At 41.0% G+C, this 20002-nt stretch overlaps 1 protein-coding gene across 1 annotated transcript in view; it reads left to right on the plus strand.

Annotated features, from left to right (window-relative positions):
- The first annotated feature begins 569 nt into the window (after nucleotides 1-569).
- Nucleotides 570-20002, plus strand: part of LOC126426960 (uncharacterized) — a 1049247-nt gene continuing 1029814 nt past the window's right edge. The window contains exon 1 of the mRNA XM_050089126.1: nucleotides 570-1253. The gene's annotated coding sequence lies outside the window, so the exon portion shown is untranslated. The remainder of the gene's footprint in view (nucleotides 1254-20002) is intronic.

Genomic DNA, 20002 nt, shown 5'->3' on the forward strand with positions numbered 1-20002 from the left:
AATTCATGTACATAGAGATCAATCATCGAAATTTAATAGACGAAGTAGTTAAGTGTACTACATCATAGTCGGTAAAAATAGACGATGTATATTGTTGTAAATGTAGGTGAGTGTGCAGACTTAGCCCTTATTTTTTGATAACGGAGTGGGCGTGACTGCATTAGTGACATAAAGTAGTGGCTCTCTTCATATTCTAAGCCCACTAAGTAGCTAGTAGCATTTGAGAGTAATTATGCACTGTTAGGTTCACATACTCCTCAGAGCGCAGAGAAGCTTTTATTAAAACTGGCACGAAAAGGTAAATAACAGTTCAAGAAAAGCAACGTAAACTGTTTTCAGTATCTAGCGTATTTTATCTTCAAATAACACTCGTAATTAAGAACTGTATCTTCCCACTTGTCGTATCGTTCTAATAAAATTCTAGATAATCCAGACCATAAATAGTCATGTTTTCATGTTCGCCGCTCCCACTGCGTTTGAAATCTCCGCGCCACCGCTACGCTTGAACGGCATAGGCTGCAGCGCGGCCAATGGCGTTGCACCTTGCTGCCCAGTAGGCTTCCCAGGGTTCCAATATGGCAACTCTGATAGTAGTAGCGTAACTTGCGGAGAAGATGTTTTGAAATAGTCGTACATTTGTGTCACTTGTAGAGCGCGAAGATATAGGTGTGTTACGTATAAAGCGGTTATGTTATTACGAGCATTAGTAGGTGTTATTATCCCCCCATATCATAGCAATGGCGTGTGTTGTTAGGTTTCTGTGTGTGTTATATGTATAACCTTAACTGGTTTTATGTTGGGTTGTATATATTGCTGAGTTTTTAATAATTTATGCTTATATTAATATAAAATGTGCCGGTAGACATCGTATCTCTGCCCAACTTTCGTAAATGCCTTTTTAATATTTTATATTATTTTCGTAACCTTAAATGTCACGTTGCATATGATTTGTTTATGTCATGTATTATTGTTTGTAACGAAAGTCATTTCAGGATTTCGGTACGTTTGTTGTTGTGTATGTATGAGTGAATGGTTATGTTGCTTCTGAGTGAATGGTTATACCATTAGGCTAGCGATGACAGAGCAGGTACTAAAAATAATAAGCAAGCCGAACGTCAGGTGTAATGTCAGCTGTTCATCTAAGACACAATTAAGCTGGAGTTACTGTGCATTACGAGAAAACGAGGAATACACTGCAGTTGTCCCTGCAATTCATCTGCCTGCAGAAATATGCTGCTCCAAAATATTGTCTGGTGAGTAATATTTTTTATTTTTTAAAATAAATCTTGGCAAATGTATGAACGTGTTGCAAACATGCAAATTGTCATTTCGCTGTTTCATTGAGCTTAGCTATTCCATTGGATAATCGTTGCTAATTGCGTGACACGTCGAGTGCAAATTGCTCTAATAGCAGACGAACGAAGTTAACATCCTTTGAAATGACTTCTTGAGTCAGTAACGTGCGTGTTTTTCACTCTACAAAAGTACAATTTAGTTTCGTTAATAATATTTTGTCTCTGGAAATGCAGGCCAGGAACTAAGAAAATATGAATATATGTTAATGTGCAGGGCTAACAAATTCTGGAAATTATCTTATTGCACTGTTCTACATTCGCGTTATTGTGCAGCTGTTGTATATTGACTACTAATGCATACTAAAAAAAAAAGTTGTGCTAGGCACTTGAGGTTGTAAATTTATGGTTTATACAAAATTTGCCATATTGTTCCGTTTTGCATTGCTCGTAAAACTGAGACGTAATCACTTTTTTTTATTGTTAGAAATGTTTTATTACTCTTCATGATATCTTCTGCTGTCGCGAGTGATCGGTGTGTGTTCATGTCTATGTATGTACAGAAGATATTGCAGCAACATACTACAGCGAGCGATTATGTTCTAAATTGAATAATGTTATGCAAGTGCTCAAGTTTTAATGTATTCGTGACTGTCAATGAGAAAGTAAGGGAGAAGTGATCTAATTAAAGTTTCACGAATGATGACGGAGGAAATCTTTCGATGTCTTCTACCATATATTTTTGCGGGGAAACACCATCAAAAATGCAGTAACAGAAGCCAGTGCACAAACATCGCTTTCTTTGGAGCGTGAGAATTATATTAATAATATTTATCTCATCCTGTTTGTTCCTGTGCCTTTCGAACAGCTGATACCGGTTGTGTAGTACCAAATATTATCGTGTTCGAAATACACCACATGGACGTGCAACTGTAATATTTCTGCATAATTCACAGCGATGTCGCTGCTACGGGGTTGGCTTTACTAGTGATGAACTGTTTGTAGGTGATAAATAATTACTTTGCTATCTAGGCTATAGCAAATTCAATTTATTTGACTGCGGCTATAAATTCGACGTGTGCAGTTTTTTTCGTTGTAAACTCGAGCAGACGGTTTCCACTGTAGTTCGTTTGTTACCCGTAAAGGTTGCAGCTTATGACTTAATTACTATTCGGTAAAGTGTGCAAACATGATTCGTTTTGAACCGACAGAATTGGGCTACCTAGCCACTCAGAATTCAGTTGTCGGTGAGAAGTTTTAAGCCGCAGGTACATGTTTTGATTCTTGATTTGGTAATGTTACCATTAGAAGTCGAATGCGTTTGAACACCATCTGCTATTAATTTTAAGCTTTGCACAGTTATTAACTGATGAAATATGACTAGCACTTACTGTTATGACACAAACATGAAGGATGGAGCTTGTTTTTCGTGGAACTCATCCATAGCTGGAAGTGATATTTTTGTGCAGTTAAAGCAAACATTATAGCTTAGAACCACAGTTTCCGTCCAAGAGATTGTGTAAGCACTTTATGATGTATGTGAGAGTTTAGACCTAAGACCGGAAATATATATATATATATATATATATAAAAGAGGCCTTGAAAACAAAGAGGAATCAAGAATATCGTGACAGAGGGTAGTTATTGTTAAAGGAATTTTAGCGATACGGCATGATTAGGTACTCGAGATTGTAGTGCAAGCACATTATTTTGATTCTGTGTTACTAGTTATTCTGTTGAAATTAACAACAGTATGTTTCCTACTGAATTTCATGGCGCGCGACAATATTGTGAATTGTTAGCAACACAGCTGCAAAACTGCGTTTTCTTTCAGTTTGGCAATTTAGAAAAGGGGTTTTACAAACCAACCGCAACTGCACTAAAATAATGAGCTTCCACAATCGTCTCTAAAATAAATACTCGTGTAATCGAACCTTCTTTTGGAGAGTTATTTTCATTTTATTACGCCCATAATGCGCCGAATACAGAAGATTTTTGTATTCGATATTGCACATCAGTGTCAACTAATATTCTTCATGTGACTGAGAACACATCCCTCACGGATTTAGTTTGCGCGTATTTCTATGTGTTTGTTTAATCTCTTACTGGAAAAATTACATCTAATCAAACACAGATTGCGTGGATGTTGCTTAAGCAGTATGTTTCTCAAACGATTTTCGCAGATCTTTGTGCGTGTAGGGTCGTAAACAAGTTTTGTTTTTTACTTCATACACAGAGAATGGGGAGGGGCGGGCGAGAAAACTCTCTGTCGCTGGTTTAGTGAACGGATGATGGTCGGTGAAGATGTGAGGGTGGGAGAATACGTGTTCGCTCAGTTTGGTGCTCAAGGCAATGGCGAAGATGATTTCTGAGACGTGCTGCTTAACAGAAAGTAAATAAACAGTTTGCAGTACAGCACGTGCCAGTCATTTTTATCATAAATGTCCATATCTGTAACATGTTGCTGTAATGCGCAAACTGCTGGGCTGTGTGTAGTATCCCCCAGCTTAGTGAGAAGCAAGCGCATGCGCCTTTGTTCTTGGGGCACGGTCTATCCTGTCTCGAATTTGTCAGCAGCTGCACCAGTGTACCTGGATGGCTGCAAAACTATGCTAGCGTACCAGCAACGACGAGAAACTCTATTTTTTTACGATTAACTAATCGCTTTTTCGCCTTACTACGCGTATTATATGGTACACATATCGCCTCTTTGAAAATTACTGCTCGTTGCTAGAATGGACCACTGTCGGAAGTAGATGAGTGTGTATCAGATTTTGATACAAAATGGAGATTATGATTGTGTCTTAACGATAAGTAATTCCCCATGTTATACTCAGGCACAACTCTAGATCACATGAATATGACGCAACTGGTTGTGGAACTTGGCGGCTGGTGTGTGTAATAGTTAACATGTGAACTGAAGAGGTAGACGTCTAATAAAATACTTTTTTTCACTGAGAGTTATGTTTCTAGAGGTCAACTTTTGCGACCCAACATAAGCAGCAAGTCTGTAACCAAATCGGCAGCATGACTTCCAAATATATTGATTGTGACGTTCCTAATGTCATATATAAAACAGATTTGTGTGTGTGTTTTTTTCGTTATCCGAAACAGTGGTATCGTTTGGTAATAAAAACACACACTAAGCGATTTTCAGCTCATTTACAGAACCAAAGATACCTTGTGATGTAGAATGCAGTTGTGGACGAGGAGCAACTATATGACATAGCTGTGATGATAACGGTTTTTGGTGAGAAAGGTGTCTGATTATAGTCTCCGAGTATAACTCTGCATATTTAATGGAAAGTTATTGCATCATATGCTGTTGCGACTTAGGTTTCCCTAAATAAGATAACGGTAGGAGTGGTCACTGACCCACCCTGCCGACAATCCTAAGTGTTAGGTTAGAAGAGGCGTGTCGTAGAGCACAAGGGATTGCTAGAATGTGGGAAGCTAGAAAATAGTTTTTTGTTCCTGTAGAAGTAATTACTCAGATTCTGCCAATTCTAAATTGACAAATTCCAAAATATGCTGCTTATTTCGGTTAAATATTCTAGCAGGATTGCAATACGGTAGAAAAATGTTAGAAGGTACCGTATAAAGCTACACACAAAACAGAGAAACCTTCATTCCGTGATGTTGTTGAAATACCACCATGTAAATGAGACAAGTTCGGCAGATGTCGGCAGTATTAAGCGTAATTAAATAAAGGAATAATGTACTTTTAGCTCGGCCGCATAATCCCCGGAACAGCTTGCTGTCGGGTTACTAAAACCACTCGTAACAGTGTCTGCAAAACAGCAGCATGCCTCCAACGAATACGAGTTAAGAAATTTAATTATCATCTGTACAAAGCGCTTAGTTTACACATACGCACATCGTATCCCTATAAAATAAACAATAAACAAATATTCCCTGTTCTATTCCTTACGACCAAAAATTTAGGCTGCAACATCACTTGCAGAAATAGTGTTTAAGAATTAAATGTTAATAAGTTTTGAACTAGCAAATCGGCGTTCCAAACCTTTTTTTACGGAATAGTAGTTGTAACACCTGAAACTCTCTTACTTAGAAAGTGATTGTAAGTGTTTGCAATTCGTCTATCAACATTGTTTGTAAACTATATGTCAGGATACAACTTTCTCCATTGAGAAATAAGATTTTTTATGTAATGTAACTCGTGTTTTCAGATGATCTGTGCACTAAGTAAGTGTAGTTTGTTCATAACAAAATTCATAGATTGAATCAGACGCTCTGCACAACAAAAAATTGTAGTTTAACATTTGTATTGAGTTGTGTGAGGTGACAATTGTTTGGTAGTTATCGTTTGGACTGCGTTCCCCATTAGCAGCTGCGCGAAAAGGACCAGTGCGTTGTTCTGAGACATGCAAAAGCACTGTGCTTTGACACACACAAAAATAGCGCCTTTTTGTGACTTACGTCTTGGATTTTAATAGCAGTGTGAAGCTTGCCCTATAGCCACGTGCCAGCGAACATTTTGCTAGATGACAGTTTCTGTAAAAAGCTGCCCGCATAGGAAACACAGTTGATGTATCTTTAGGGTTATGATATTACATAACAGGCTATTTTTTAATGAAAGTGGTTGTAGGTCCGTAATTTTGTGTGTGTGTGTGTGTGTGTGTGTGTGTGTGTGTGTGTGTGTGAGCGAGCGAGCGATCGATCGATCGTAACTCGAGTATTGATTATAATGCGTGTATGGACTATAGTAACCATCAGCATCTCCCAAATGGCAGCACTTGAAGCTTGATGGAATCGTTGATGGTAGTTTACAAAATTAGTCCTCATGATACCTAGATTTATATTATTGAAATCATGTACGTTGTTTTCCTTTTTTGTCTGGTGGAGTTACGTTGACATGATCAGTTTTTGGATATGCATAGCTCGAATTAGGGGAGCACCAAAGTACTGAACTACGAAATAATGTACGTCCCGCACGATCAGAAAGACTTATTTAAAAATATAGTGGTCTCACGCCATTGTCCAGTTTGGATTTACGAATGTTCCAGGTGTAAATATAACACAACATGCGAAAAACTGTATTCCATTACAGGTCTTCGTACCTCAGTGTATCTGCTTAGAAATATTACGTGTCTGACAGTGTAAGAGTGACAGAAAAATATGCTAGTTGCAACAACAAAAAATTACATTTTTCTGTTACAACTAACATTTTTTTTCTCTTAAGTTGCAGTTAAGTTGGCTGTCTAGAACCAACCTAGCCGAACTGTTGTCTGATGGATCTGTAACCCATGTCGGTCTCAAAGGGTCGCATCTGTTTGTATCCATACAGTCTAACAAGTGAGGTTAAGAAAATGCTGAGTAATTGATGTTAATTGTTGAAATATTGAATGGATGATTTGCTGAACGATAGATTATGGTTGTCGTCATTAAGGGAAACTTTGATGTGGGGTCAGAGGGACTGATTCCCAAGTTTCGAATGGGGGTATACTGACGTTTTGTGACGTGGCCTGAATGATCTGAGAGATTTTGTCAGTCTTTAGGTTTGTGTACAACTCTGGTACCTTGTAGCATCTGTGGGAGTTCTGATGAAACTGTTTTGAATTCTCTGAACCTTGGTGCTCTTAGTGTCGGAGGCCATCGGCCAAATATCGGAACCGTATGTAATCGTCGGTAGGAGTGTCATTTTGAAGATTCGTGTTTTTGTTGTGATAATTAGTCTGTTGCCCTTTATTAGGAGATAGTCTAAAATTCGTGGCGGATGCCATTTGCAAATGTGAGTTACATGATCTTTTAAGTGTCAGCCTCTTGCCGAGTTGGACGCCGAAGTATTTTTTATTTAATTTTATCTTATTTCCAGAGGAAGATTGTGTCGTTCATTCTGATACACAGATCTCACGATATTCTTTTGAAAGTACATAAAATTTCTTGGGTCTTGTCAAGATTAACTGTTGCCTTCCAGTTGTTCACACACCGTTGCTCAAGTTTTGTGTGTTGCACAACTTGTTTACTATGAAATTAAGATCAGAGCTACTTTTGAAGAGCTCAGTGTCAACAGCAAGTAATGAAAGATAACTTTCGGATTTTTTGGGGTATTATTTGCAAATAAAGATCACACGATGGGGCCCAAAGCCGTGTTTTGCGGGACTCCAGTTCTGTGGCTATCATATTGCTATCACCTCCTGGGACGTACACGTAGAAGACACTGGTGTACAGCCTCTGTTAAACTGTTCTGAGCAAGTTAGACATTTCATTTCACAGGGTTAAAATCGTCGTCACGGTATGAATGTTGTTGCAGTACGTTGAGTTTTTTGTGTCGTTTTGTGGAGTCATAAACTTAGGAAACAACAGTGCTGTGTTACACACGTGGTGCTTCAGGGCGAAAGGAAGACCTGTTCAGGGGTCATAGTATTGGGCCGTTCTGAAAAGAAACATGTGCGGATATTTACTATTCTCAGTAATATGTGAGGCAGAGTAGTTACTTTGTGAGTTTTTCTTCTACCTTGCTTTTTCAAATCGTTTTCGTTAGTGCCACTGCCAACTGCAATTCAATGCATTTTGCTTCTCATGAAGTGAGGTGCTATCCCTTTAACCTGCACAAGAACATTGAAAACAGAAGCAAAGCAAATCTTATGATTTGCCTGTAGACTAGTATCTTCAGACAGAGCTCCCTTATGGATAGAAATGCGCCTCCGTAGCTGAGTGGTCGGCGCAGCTGACTGCCATGCGCTGACTGCCAGGGATTTTTCCGTGGTGAGAGGACTGGGCCAGGCTGCACTCATCCTCGTGAGGGCATCCGAAGAGCTGCTCAACCAATTAGTAGCGGTTCCAGGGTCTAGAAACCGGACAGCGACCGGGAGAGCGCTTGTTGGTCCCAAACATCTCCATACAGTGAAGCCATAAGGAGGGGATGGTACGGCGGTCTGTCGGGCGGGACCAATTTCCCTTCTAGTGACAGAGCGCGAAACTTCACCTTTTAGCATTATAGATAGAGTGTTCTTGACGGTCATGAAACAACTCCACTATGTCTGACGTAGAGTTCAGGATTGTTTCCATTGTTAACGAGCTCTACATTGTCGCCACATACGTTCCGCGCCTCCTCTTCCAATAATCAAGTAACAGATTCTACATCAGTTTCGGATATCGTGTTCCCTTAAGACAGTTACCTGCAATAACTAGTTCTGTGAATTGGTTATCACGCGTTAATCGGAAATTGATGCTGCGGTAGTGTGAGAATAGCAATATTTGCCAACTTCATCTGAAATTAGATTCAAATAGCTGTATGCCTATAACCATAAAGCATACGCTTTTGTGATAATTCCATTTCGAAGTGGTCCACACTGTCAACATGAAATATGTTTGTTCTGTCATGAAGCAAGGCGTATACAATATTACGGTTGTTGGAAAAGCATTTATCGGTTATATGATGATGGCTTTAATGACGGGATTAACGTTGCTTAATGTTTGTAAGGACTCACTGTCCGCTCTTTATAGTGTTCTACTTGTGCAAAATTGATACATGAAAATACACCATCGCACGAAAGTCTTTCGAATATTTTTTTTAACTGCCGTTTACTATGGTGGCTGGCTCATAGCGCATGCTACTGATGTTATCTGTTCATGAATACATTGTCTCGACCTGGCGTGCTAGAAAAGCTTCTGGGTTTATAACCCAGCAAGTGTGTAGAGCGTCTGTAAATTGTTGGGAAGAATGCTCTCATCCAGTGAATTACCTCAAGTCCACATAGGTCCATCGCTTTTCGCAATGTATATAAATACTGTAGCAGACAACGCTGGAAGTTCTGTGAGGCTTTCCGCGTTGATGCTGCTGTGTGCAGAGAAGGCGCAACGCTAGGAAGGTGTAGGGAAGTACAGGAAGACCTGCAGAGGGTCGCCGCTTGGTGCAGGGAATGACAGTTGTTGCGACCCTCAACATAAAGAAAATCAAACGTATTGCGAGAAAACTGGATTATTATTTGATTACACGTTTGCAAACAATTACTGGAAGCAGTTGCTTCCATAAGATATCTAGGAGTTCGAGTACGTCGCGATTTAATGGAAGAATCGCGAAAAAAACCGATATTTTATTGTGTAATTTGTTTGATTCTTTAAGAGTAGCATCGCAAAGTTTCATAATACAATTCTGGCTAGAAATATGTTTTAAAAAAGTTTGTTTGGGCATCTGCGCCTGCCACACCTCCTGTTACTTACTATGCTGTGATCCACGCGTTCTCTACGCTAGAAATTTTTTGTGCGTTAATGTTTCGTTAACTCAACTGAAACGAGTTGCACATCAGTCTAGAAGGCTGTGAAAAAGATTCTCTTTGCTTGTTCCCTTATTCACAACTTTTTTTATTCTATTTTTTTAATAGTACATGCTACAAATTGATTTCAATTTTTAGTTTTGCATATATTAACCTGTTTTGTTCGAAAGGGTCGTAACAGTGGACGCATATTCAAAAAAGTTAGGAAATACCGAATTTCACGTATAAAAGGTACAGGAAATTAAATAACAGCGTTACAGATATTGCTCTTAAGTGTGAATCCTCAACATTCCCCTTGCGTAATACCGTGGTGCAAGTATCTTCAGGCAGTAGTCAGTGGAAAGCCATACACCCACAAACGTTGTTTGCCATTTGCTGTTTTAGACGTTATAAAATCAACTTTCATGTACCTAGCCTGTCGTGAACTGCTGAAGAAAATGTGTACATGGAAAACACAATACAAATGAGAGCTACAATCACATTATGTGGATGCCTTGTCCAAAAAGAATATTTGTGTCCTTAACTGTTGTGAAGACAGCGGCATGTGATGCCTGTCTGGTGTTCAATAGTGGATGTGTATGTAGGATTAAGTGCCTGCAGAGACCAGGCTTCCATGAAAGTGCATTTACACTGAAAATACTCAGAAGCATTGATTGAAGCGTGAGTGAACAAAGCTGAGGCAGCAGAAGAAAAAAAGCAAAAGTTGGCCAGGCAAAGGAGGCAGGGGAGGAGATGACTCCAGGAAGACGAGGAAGAGAATAAAGAGCACGGATGTGGACAGCATGAGTCACTAGAGGTACAGTAATATCGTCAAAAACTGAAATAAAAAGTTTAAATGCGAACTGCTGTAAACTGATTTTTTGAGCTGTATCATACTTTTTCTCAGTAACTATATAAGCTAAAATCCGGAAACTTGGTGCAGTTCATAAGAATTACTTACTGAGTAATCCTGTGCAGCTGTTTTCAGTCATCTTTTCTCGGAGAAAAGTTCTCCTTTGGAACTTGAGAAAAATAGACCAGTTCCGGGTAACACAACCAAAAAATTAATTTCGATGCAACTGTGACCTTAAACAAAAATCTGTCCCATACGTTTAACTACTCACTTATGCAGGTGTAAACTGTGAAATTCCAGTTTTATTGCTTGATTAATTTACGAGAAAAGGTACATTAAAGGAATAGTGGTAATTAACAATTCAAATCCTTGTGAAATGTATGCCGATGCGCGTTTTCAAAAAGAAATTGCACAAAAAGTCGAGCATTATGTTCTACATGATCGTCTCAAGTTTTACTAGTTTAGCTGTAATATTTTTGGAGATATATATGTTTGAGTACAAGAAGGCATTGTGCCCTACGTCTGTCCTTAAAGTGAATCAACCACATAAAATATATCGCAGAAACGCAGATGCCAGACAGAGATTGAGTGGAAGAATCCTCAGGAAATGCAGTCCGTCACCAAAGGAGTAGCTTACAAAAACCACTATTCGAGCACTACTTGAATACTGCTCGTCAATTTGGTATCTGTGCCAGATAGGAATTGATATAGACAGTAGAGAATATTCAGTGAAGAGCAGCACCTTTCGTTACACGTTCATAGTAAGCATATAAGCGTCACGGAGATGATCAACCATCTCCATTGGCAGACGTTGCAAGAGAGGCGTTCTGCATGGCAGTGTGCTTTACTGTTAAAAGTTCCGAGAGCGTGCATTCCTTGAAGGGTAAACAAATGTAGTGCTCCCTCCTACGTGTATCGCGAACTGACCATGAAGGTCAAATTAGAGAGATTCGATCCCACGCGGAGGCTTAGCGGCAGTAGTTCTACCCCGCGAACCATTGGCAACTGGCACAGGAAAGGAAGTGACTGTGGTACACGAAGTATCCTCCGCCACGCACCCCAAGAAATCATTGGCGTAAAGCGGATGGTTCTCTACGACTTGAAACAGCAGATGCTGCCTTCTCGTAAAGATGTACCTTGTCTTTTAAGTTGAATTTCTGAACTTGGGTGCGGTAGTATTGGCCTCTTGCGCAGACCAGCTTAATCCGTTAACTCGCCTCGGCCCGCCTGCGTTATCTCTACAGAGATACCGTGTCGATTGCGTAGCTTGTAACGGCGCCCAGTCGACTAGAAACGTTTTAAACTCTTCTAAAAAGTGATCACACTAACAGTGGATACGAAGACAATGCTTTTGGCGATAATAGCATTCATTTCGGGTGGATGATCACTGCTCTTGCTTACTATCGATCCTAAACATTATGACCACTGCCCACTGCGTATTGAACGTCGCGTGGTGTCATTGCGGGCTCGTAACGCTGTAAAGTGGAACAGAAGTGACTGGAGAATCTTTCTAGCGAAAGTACTGGCCGAAAATGGGGAAATCGACTGACATACGCAAAACTAACAAAGGGAAGATTACGTCTCGGCGCCTGGGACCGAGGATCTTGGCGACGCTGGTGAGCTATTGGCGTGCTACGGTCGTAAGCATCTGTGCGAAGTGAGTGAGGACAGTGAAACTACGAGTAGGCGGAAATGTTTTAGACGTACACGCCTAATTGCAAAATTTGCAGGTCGGAGATTTGGCCGCTCTGTAAAGGAGGGTATGCCGCGGTCTATGGCAGGGCCAACGGGATTACAGTGCTGGTTCAGGTACAAGTGTCCCAGAGCACAGTGCACTGTGTTTAACGTGGCACGCTGCAGCAGACAACCCCCACGTGTTTCCACGTTGACCTGACGACAGCATAATCACGATTGCAGTGGGCACGGGTCTACGGAGAGTGGACCGTAGATCATTAGAAACGTGTCGCCTGTACTGATGAACTACGTTTCTTGTTACACCATGTCGTTAGCGGTGTCTGGCGAGCGGCTGCTCGAAACGTGCACCGCGTCTCGGACGCAGGGAGGAGGGGCTGTGTTACGCTATAGGAGACATTTACCTTGACCTCCACGGTTCTTGTGATAGTAATTGAAGGTAAAATGACAGCTGTTGACTACGTGAACATATTTGCGGAAAACATGTATCCCTACAAGCATGACATCTTCGCCGATGGCGATAGCATCTTCTACAAGTCACAAGGCCGGAATATGGTGCAGTGGTGTGAGGAGCATGATAGTGAACTCAGGCTGGTGCCTTGGCCACCAAATTCTTCTGATTGGAAACCATCCCATGGAGCAAGTCATTGGCGCGTAATTTACGGGAATCGCGTACCCTTTGCTTAGGCATAGTGTGTCACATGCCTCCGCAAATCTACCAATGAATAGTAGAGTCCATGTCATGGAGAATCACTGCTGTATCTCGTTCCAGAAATGTACCGACACGCTAGCACTCAGGTGACCACATGTTGGCTTATATAAACGCAATAGCAAGAAATACTTCCTGAAAAAAGGAATTCTGTAACGTCGGAATATAAATTTCCAGACGCTTCTTTCGTCGCTTCTTGGTAGAACAGCATTACAACAAACGAAAATCACTATATTGCGTATGTACTATAGGGTTGATTTATTTAGGTAACCGGTTTTCGGCCTATAAGGCCATCATCAGACTGGCTGACTTTGGTCGCCAAAAGTGTTACAATGTGAACAAAATTGGAAAAGATGTTACTCATCTAGGCTGAGGCACAAACACACAGCAAATGTTATCTTTGACAGTGTCGTGGTAAAGCAATATAAAAGGTAAAAAGTTGAACAATAAATAAATACAGGATAAAGGGAGCAAATGTTGTTGTTTTCCTTTTTATTCCCGTATACTGTATGTTTACAACTGTTTACCTTTTAAATTGCGTTGTCAACGCACTGTCAATATGATTTTTTTTATCGTATTGCGATTGCCTCCGTACTCCATGTACTCGGTTGTTGCAGTTGGTAATTCTTTCTTCTAATTGGTTTCTGCATTACTTCCCATTTTTGCCCGCATCTCGTGGTCGTGCGGTAGCGTTCTCGCTTCCCACGCCCGGGTTCCCTGGTTCGATTCCCGGCGGGGTCAGGGATTTTCTCTGCCTCGTGATGGCTGGGTGTTGTGTGCTGTCCTTAGGTTAGTTAGGTTTAAGTAGTTCTAAGTTCTAGGGGACTTATGACCACAGCAGTTGAGTCCCATAGTGCTCAGAGCCATTTGAACCACTTCCCATTTTTAATAACTCTTGAAGTAGTCTTCTCAAGTGCTACTTTTATTTTATGTGCCATGTTTACCAATGTCAGCCGTTATGGAGGCACAGTTTCCGAGTTTAGTGTTTACGTTTTTCTGTTAGTTCCCTTTTCATTTATTTATTTACTGGATAACTTTTTACCGTTTACCACACTGTCAAAGATAAGATTTACTGTATGTTTCTGCCACAATCTTAGTGAGTGACGTCTTTTCCTGTGTTATTTACATACACTGGAATTCCTTTGGCGTCTAAAGTCAGTTAAAGTCTGGTGATGACCCTATAAGCCGAAAGCCGGTTAAATCAATAAATTAATTCTGTAGAACAAAGCGATATAGCGCTTTTCAGTGTTCGTAAGTCTCTTCTGAAAGTATTTGTCTGAATGAAACCTTATATGGAAGTAAAAAGTGGACGATAAGCTGGTGCTACAGAATAATGTTAGCGATGGAGGGCTGGTAACTAATTACGAGGTAGTGAAACGAATAGGTGAAACAAAAAACGACAGAACTTGACAGATCTGGCCAGCCATTAAGCCAGTGGTTTCGAATTCTGGAGAAGCGAGTTTCAATCCCCCGTCCAGTTTTAGGTGTTCCGTGTTTTCTTCGGTCGATTAAATAGAATGCCGGATAGTTCCTTCGAAAAGAACGCAGCCGATTTCCTTCCACATGACTGTCCGCCTCTAATGACCACGTCGTCGACGGGATGAGTGACTTTACTTCCTCCTTCCGCGGAGTGACACATAAATAACACCTTCTTGCTCGTCTAGGAACATGGTTCAATATTGGATCAGTATCTAAACTGTGCTGTAAACAGAGCAATCATTGGCTCGCTGCCCATTGTAAATCCTTTTTTCTCCTCGGAAAGAATCTTACACATTTGCCACTTCCTTTCGTTGGGGTTGTGTGTTTCACCAGGATCTATCGCAGTAGAGCTTACGTTGGTCACATGCGCAGAAGGGACTTGGCGGTGCATCGTGCCGTTCATATGTTCTGTCGCATCAGTCAATCTTAGGTCCAGTTATGTTCGTTACTCATTCAACTCTAACTGTATTGTGGACTGCTGTTCCCGTTCACAGGCTCTTAGACGTCAACACTGTTTGAGCACCGTAATTTAATTAACAGCCCGACGACTAGATTAGAAGATATACCGTTCGCTTTATAGCATTGTTCTATAATCGAAATCACTGTGGAAGGAAGCTCACACTGAAACAACTCTTCCTACAGTGCCACATTGTACAACTTGCCCTTCTTTGGAAGGAAGTTATGGCTCACATGCTGTGACCAATTGTCTGCTTATCTGAATTATACCGTAGTTAGCGCCCCTTCCTCACAGTCCTAAATCTCTCACTCAAAGGAATAGAAAATATTTTTTCAAGCTATTGATTGAACAATTAAATATTTGTGTGATCATGTAGGATAATGTTTTTGTTATTTTCGGCCATAATGGCTACGTTTGTGAACCGTGACTGTGTGGGATAATTATTTATTTGCAATTTCTGCTACTAGTCACTTTATTTTTTGTTTTATATTTGTTATAACGTAATACAATACAACGCGTTTCGAACATGTTCTGTTAATCTTCAGGCGTTTCTACATACATACATACATACATAGAAATGTTACTTAAAATAAACCGTCTTAAACTAGATTAACCTAGAACTCTGTTCATTGTTTGTTACTGTAGTGGTGGTGTGGCATTTGTGGGGGGGGGGGGGGGGGCAGTGGATTGCCAGAAATCGATGTCAGTGATGTCTTCTGCTGTTTTTTTTTTTTTTTCCTCCTTGTGGTTCACTTGTATGGTATCACAGCCTGTATAGGATGCAGATAGTTTTGCATCAGTTGTCTGTGGCGAATGTAGCATGAAGGGCTTTTATATGACAATTTCGCTACACACAACTGATGCAAAACTGTCTGCATCCTATACAGGCTGTGGTACCATACGTAGTGAACCACAAGGAGGGGAAAAAAAAACAGCAGAAGACATCACTGACGCAGATTTCTGGCCATCCACTGTCCCCCTCCCAAATGCCACACCAGCCACTACAGTAACAAACAATGGACAAAGAGTTCTAGGTTAATCTAATTTAAGATGGTTTATTTTTAAGTAACATTTCTCTGTATGTATGTATAAACGCATGAAGACGAACAGAACCTGTTCGAAATGTGTCATATTATGTTAAATTAAACAAAAATAAAAGAGTGACTGGTTGCAGAAATTGCAAATAAATGTTTTTGTTATTTCATATTGGGGAGGTACATGAATGGAAGTCGATTTCTTGTCCTAATCACAGTCTAAATCATGAATTTGTAAGATAGGCAGGATCACTCCTAGCATTAATTTTTGTAGGAAGAAAAGTTTTGCAGACTTAGTCTTCAAAAAGTAGATTAATCAGGTTCCTATAAAAGGAGTAAGGTGCCTCGCTAAGTTTTTTCTATAGATCCCTTGTTAAGTTTATTTTCTGTCAGTTCCACCACCACCACACATATATACGGAGTATACCGGGAGGAATGGTCCGTACTCACGGATATGACAGCAACGATCATTTGATGCAGAAAACTTCGCATGAACATGTGCTCAATTCCGAATACGCATTGTTATTTATTTTCTATATTATTCAATACAGTGTCAGATTTACATATGTACAGTAATTAGTCAACATTAGACGACGTGTTTTACAAAGTACCAGTTGAAGAATACGTATTTTAACACATTCACTTCTAAACATTAATGTACACGTCACATTACGGCTGTTGTAGAGTTCACAATACATGTTCGAACATTCCACCGCTAAAACTTGGGCGACTTTGTGAACGTTTGGGAGAACATGTTGCGTTGCGTCTTTGCGTGCCTCCGTACTTCCCTAATGAGGGAAGCAGCGTCCATGATACGTCCAGGCAATTAATCTCGCGTATTCACCTTTCATTTGTACAACTCAAGACTTCATTCAACCCTATAAATAAAAATCTGATAGCTATTTTAATGGCAGAAAGACATCCCGAGCAAATGGTATGCAAGCAGCGATGAAAGTTCGGCTAGAAAACATCGTCAAAGAGCTTGGGTGGGTGTACGTTAAATGTGTTTTATCTCGGAAACAATTCGGAATGGGTCGTACGTTCATATGAAGTTTTTCGCTTCAAATGAGGGTTCCTGTGATATCCCTGAGTATTGATCATTTCTCCTGGGACACCGAGCGAGTTGGCTGGTTGGTAAGACGCCCGGACTCGCATTCGTAAGTTGTAGTTAATATCACCGACCAGCCAGCCGTACTTAGCTTTTCTTTGGCTGCCCAAAGTCGCTTTAGACAAATGCCAGGATGGTTCCTTTAAAAATTACAACGCCGACTTTCTAGCTCGTTATCCTTCAGTCACAAATTGTGCCCAGCCCCTGATGACCTTGTCGTCGACGGAACGTCAGAGCCCAGTCTTGCTTCCTTTCTTCGCACAGGTTGACATACAGACTTTTGATTCTGTGTTACATATAATTACAAAGTTTTAACTATTCATCTTCTGAAACTGTCATAAATTATGCTCATTAGAAGTGTCCAGTTGTGACGGAATATGAAGTCTCCATTCCGAACAAGAAAAATAACCACACTCGCCGACAGCTTTGGGTTCTACTTATAACGGTGTTTAGATTCTCAGCTCCACTCCGGTTCAGATACCTGCTACTTGCAAATACAAAACTGAGAAACGCATAGAACGATGTTAAGCAGCTCCCCTACAGCTCCTGTAATTCAAAATCATAAAAGTTCTTAGGGTGTGCAGCATGCTTGGCAGCAATCATGGGCAGGAAGGTACTTAATACAAGAAACAGAGGGAAGCGTACCACAGTTTCGAAAGCGGATATGCTACAGGAAAGGACTGTCGCCAAGAAAAATAAAACTTAGGGGGATTTGCTGGCCGCAGGTTTAGCGTAAGGATGTTGGAGTGCGATAATGTTGGAAGTGTACTTTGCAGTAAAGTTGCAGGGATTCCAGTTAAAAAAATGAATTTTTTCTGGAACAGCAAGGCTCGAATCCCTGATTATCAGGATGAAATTTCGTCGTTACGGATGCAAGTGAAGCCTAGTATGGATGTCGGGGCCAAAATCGATTTTTTCCATTTTTCTTCATCTGAAGCAGTGCTTCGTTTCTGACGACCTTAATATTGACGTTATGTTGAATTATAACATTGCTTTTCTTACTTTAAAAATATTACGGTTCGTTATGGAGATACCGCTACAGAAAATACAGTTGGTTACTAAATACTGAAAACCAGTTGCGTTGAGCATAGTCGTGAGCGAAGGAATGTCATACCTAACACTAAAGTCCACTCGCAGGTTTTTCGTAATGGTTACGCAAGGTAAGTGTGAAGTAGACCTGGTGAAGTTGGAACTGTGCTAGTTTAATTATAGCGTGGCTTTCATTTCCGGCGGCGAAGCTGTTGCGCTTCACACACGCTGCTCGTGGAAAAGGAGTGCGACGGGACTACAGTGTTCATCTCATACGGCCATCGAGGCCGGAGTCGTAATCCCATCGCTCATGAGATGATACTGTATCGAAGAGGGAGGTGGGGGAGCCACCAGGACCATATGTCTTCTTAAGTGGCTGCAGATATCGGAAAATGGAAGTTGTCATTAGGGGCTATGGCCCAGTTCTGTAGGGCGCGAAGAATTCTAATTTTTTTTTCACCTCGCAAGTTACTGTCATTATTGAGACACTAATTATCGCTGATAGCCTTCCTACCTGAATAGCAACGCATAAAATCGATAACTGACATCATTATCGAAAAAAGATCAATCAATAAGTGCTGAGGAGTATACATAGCAGAATTAATGTGTAGTATTGAAAATAACTTAAGATGACATTTTGGCCGACTTAGGCGGTATTTAATTTTTGTTCGTTGGATAAGATGACGTGAAATTCTACATAGTGGGTTTTAATTGTAAGTGATAACGCCAGTAGAATGTCAGCACTTATCTCTGACGAATTTGGCAGGGCTATACCAGCATCCAGTTTATCAAATTTCGAGCGCCATGTAGACGAACTCCACTGTAGCTACAGCGTTGGGAGAATGGCACCTAAGTATAGAAGTAGGCCGCTCCTGAACCCATGTGTTTTTTCTGATTTAACGATACAACTTTTTTTTAGGGAAGGCACTGTAGGTTTATTTTTTTTTTTAAAGAATCCGCTTTCTTGTCCATTTTAATGATACAGCTTCTGTTTCCTTTCTTCGGGAAGATATGATTTACTGTAGCTTTTATTAAGTTACTTACCTTACGTAAGAAAAGTCTCCGCGCATCGTGTGCGAGAAAAAAAAAAAAATCGGTGACCATTGACTGAAAACTGTGAAGTAACCGTCCAGCTTTCTTTCATGGATACACTATTTGACCAAAACTATCCGGACACCTGGCTGAAAATGACTTACAGGTTCGTGGCGCCCTCCATCAGTAATGCTGGAATTCAATATGGTGTTGGCACACCCTTAGCCTTGATAACAGCTTCCACTCTCGCAGGCATACGTTCAATCAGATGCTGGTAGGTTTCTTGGGGAATGGCAGCCCATTCTTCATGGAGTGCTGCACCGAAGAGAGGTATCCATGTCGGTCGGTGAGGCCTGGCACGAAGTCGGCTTTCCAAAACATCCCAAAGTTTTTCTGTAGGATTCAGGTCAGGACTGAGCAGGCCAGTCCATTACAGGGATATTATTGTCGTGTAACCATTCCGCCACAGGCCGTGCATTATGATCAGGTGCTCGATCGTGTTGAAAAGATGCAATCGCCATCCCCGAATTGCTCTTCAACTGTGGGAAGCCAGAAGATGCGTAAAACATCAGCCGGCCGTTGTGACCGAGCGGTTCTAGGCGCTTCAGTCCGGAACCGCGCTGCTGCTATGGTCGCAGGTTCGAATCCTGCCTCAGCCATGGATGTGCGTGATGTCCTTAGGTTAGTTAGGTTTAAGTAGTTCTAAGTCTAGGGGACGGATGACCTCATACGTTAAGTCCCACAGTGCTCAGAGCCATTTGAACCTAAAACATTAATGTAGGCCTGTGCTGTGATAATGCCACGCAAAACAAGGGGTGCAAGCCGCCTTCATGAAAAACACGACCGCACCACAACACCATCGCCTCCGAATTTTACTTTCGACACTACACACACTGGCAGATGACGTTCACCGGGCATTCGCCATAACCACAGCTTGCCATCGGATCGCCACATTGTGTCACTCTACACGACGTTTTCCACCGTTCAGACGTCCAGTGTTTACGTTCCTTACACCAAGCGAGGCGTCGTTTGGCTTTTACCGACGTGATGTGTGGCTTATGAGCAGCCGCTCGACCATGAAATCCAAGTTTTCTGACT

The sequence above is a fragment of the Schistocerca serialis genome, chromosome 1 (assembly GCF_023864345.2).
Source record: "Schistocerca serialis cubense isolate TAMUIC-IGC-003099 chromosome 1, iqSchSeri2.2, whole genome shotgun sequence".
NCBI classification, from domain to species: Eukaryota; Metazoa; Arthropoda; class Insecta; order Orthoptera; family Acrididae; genus Schistocerca; species Schistocerca serialis.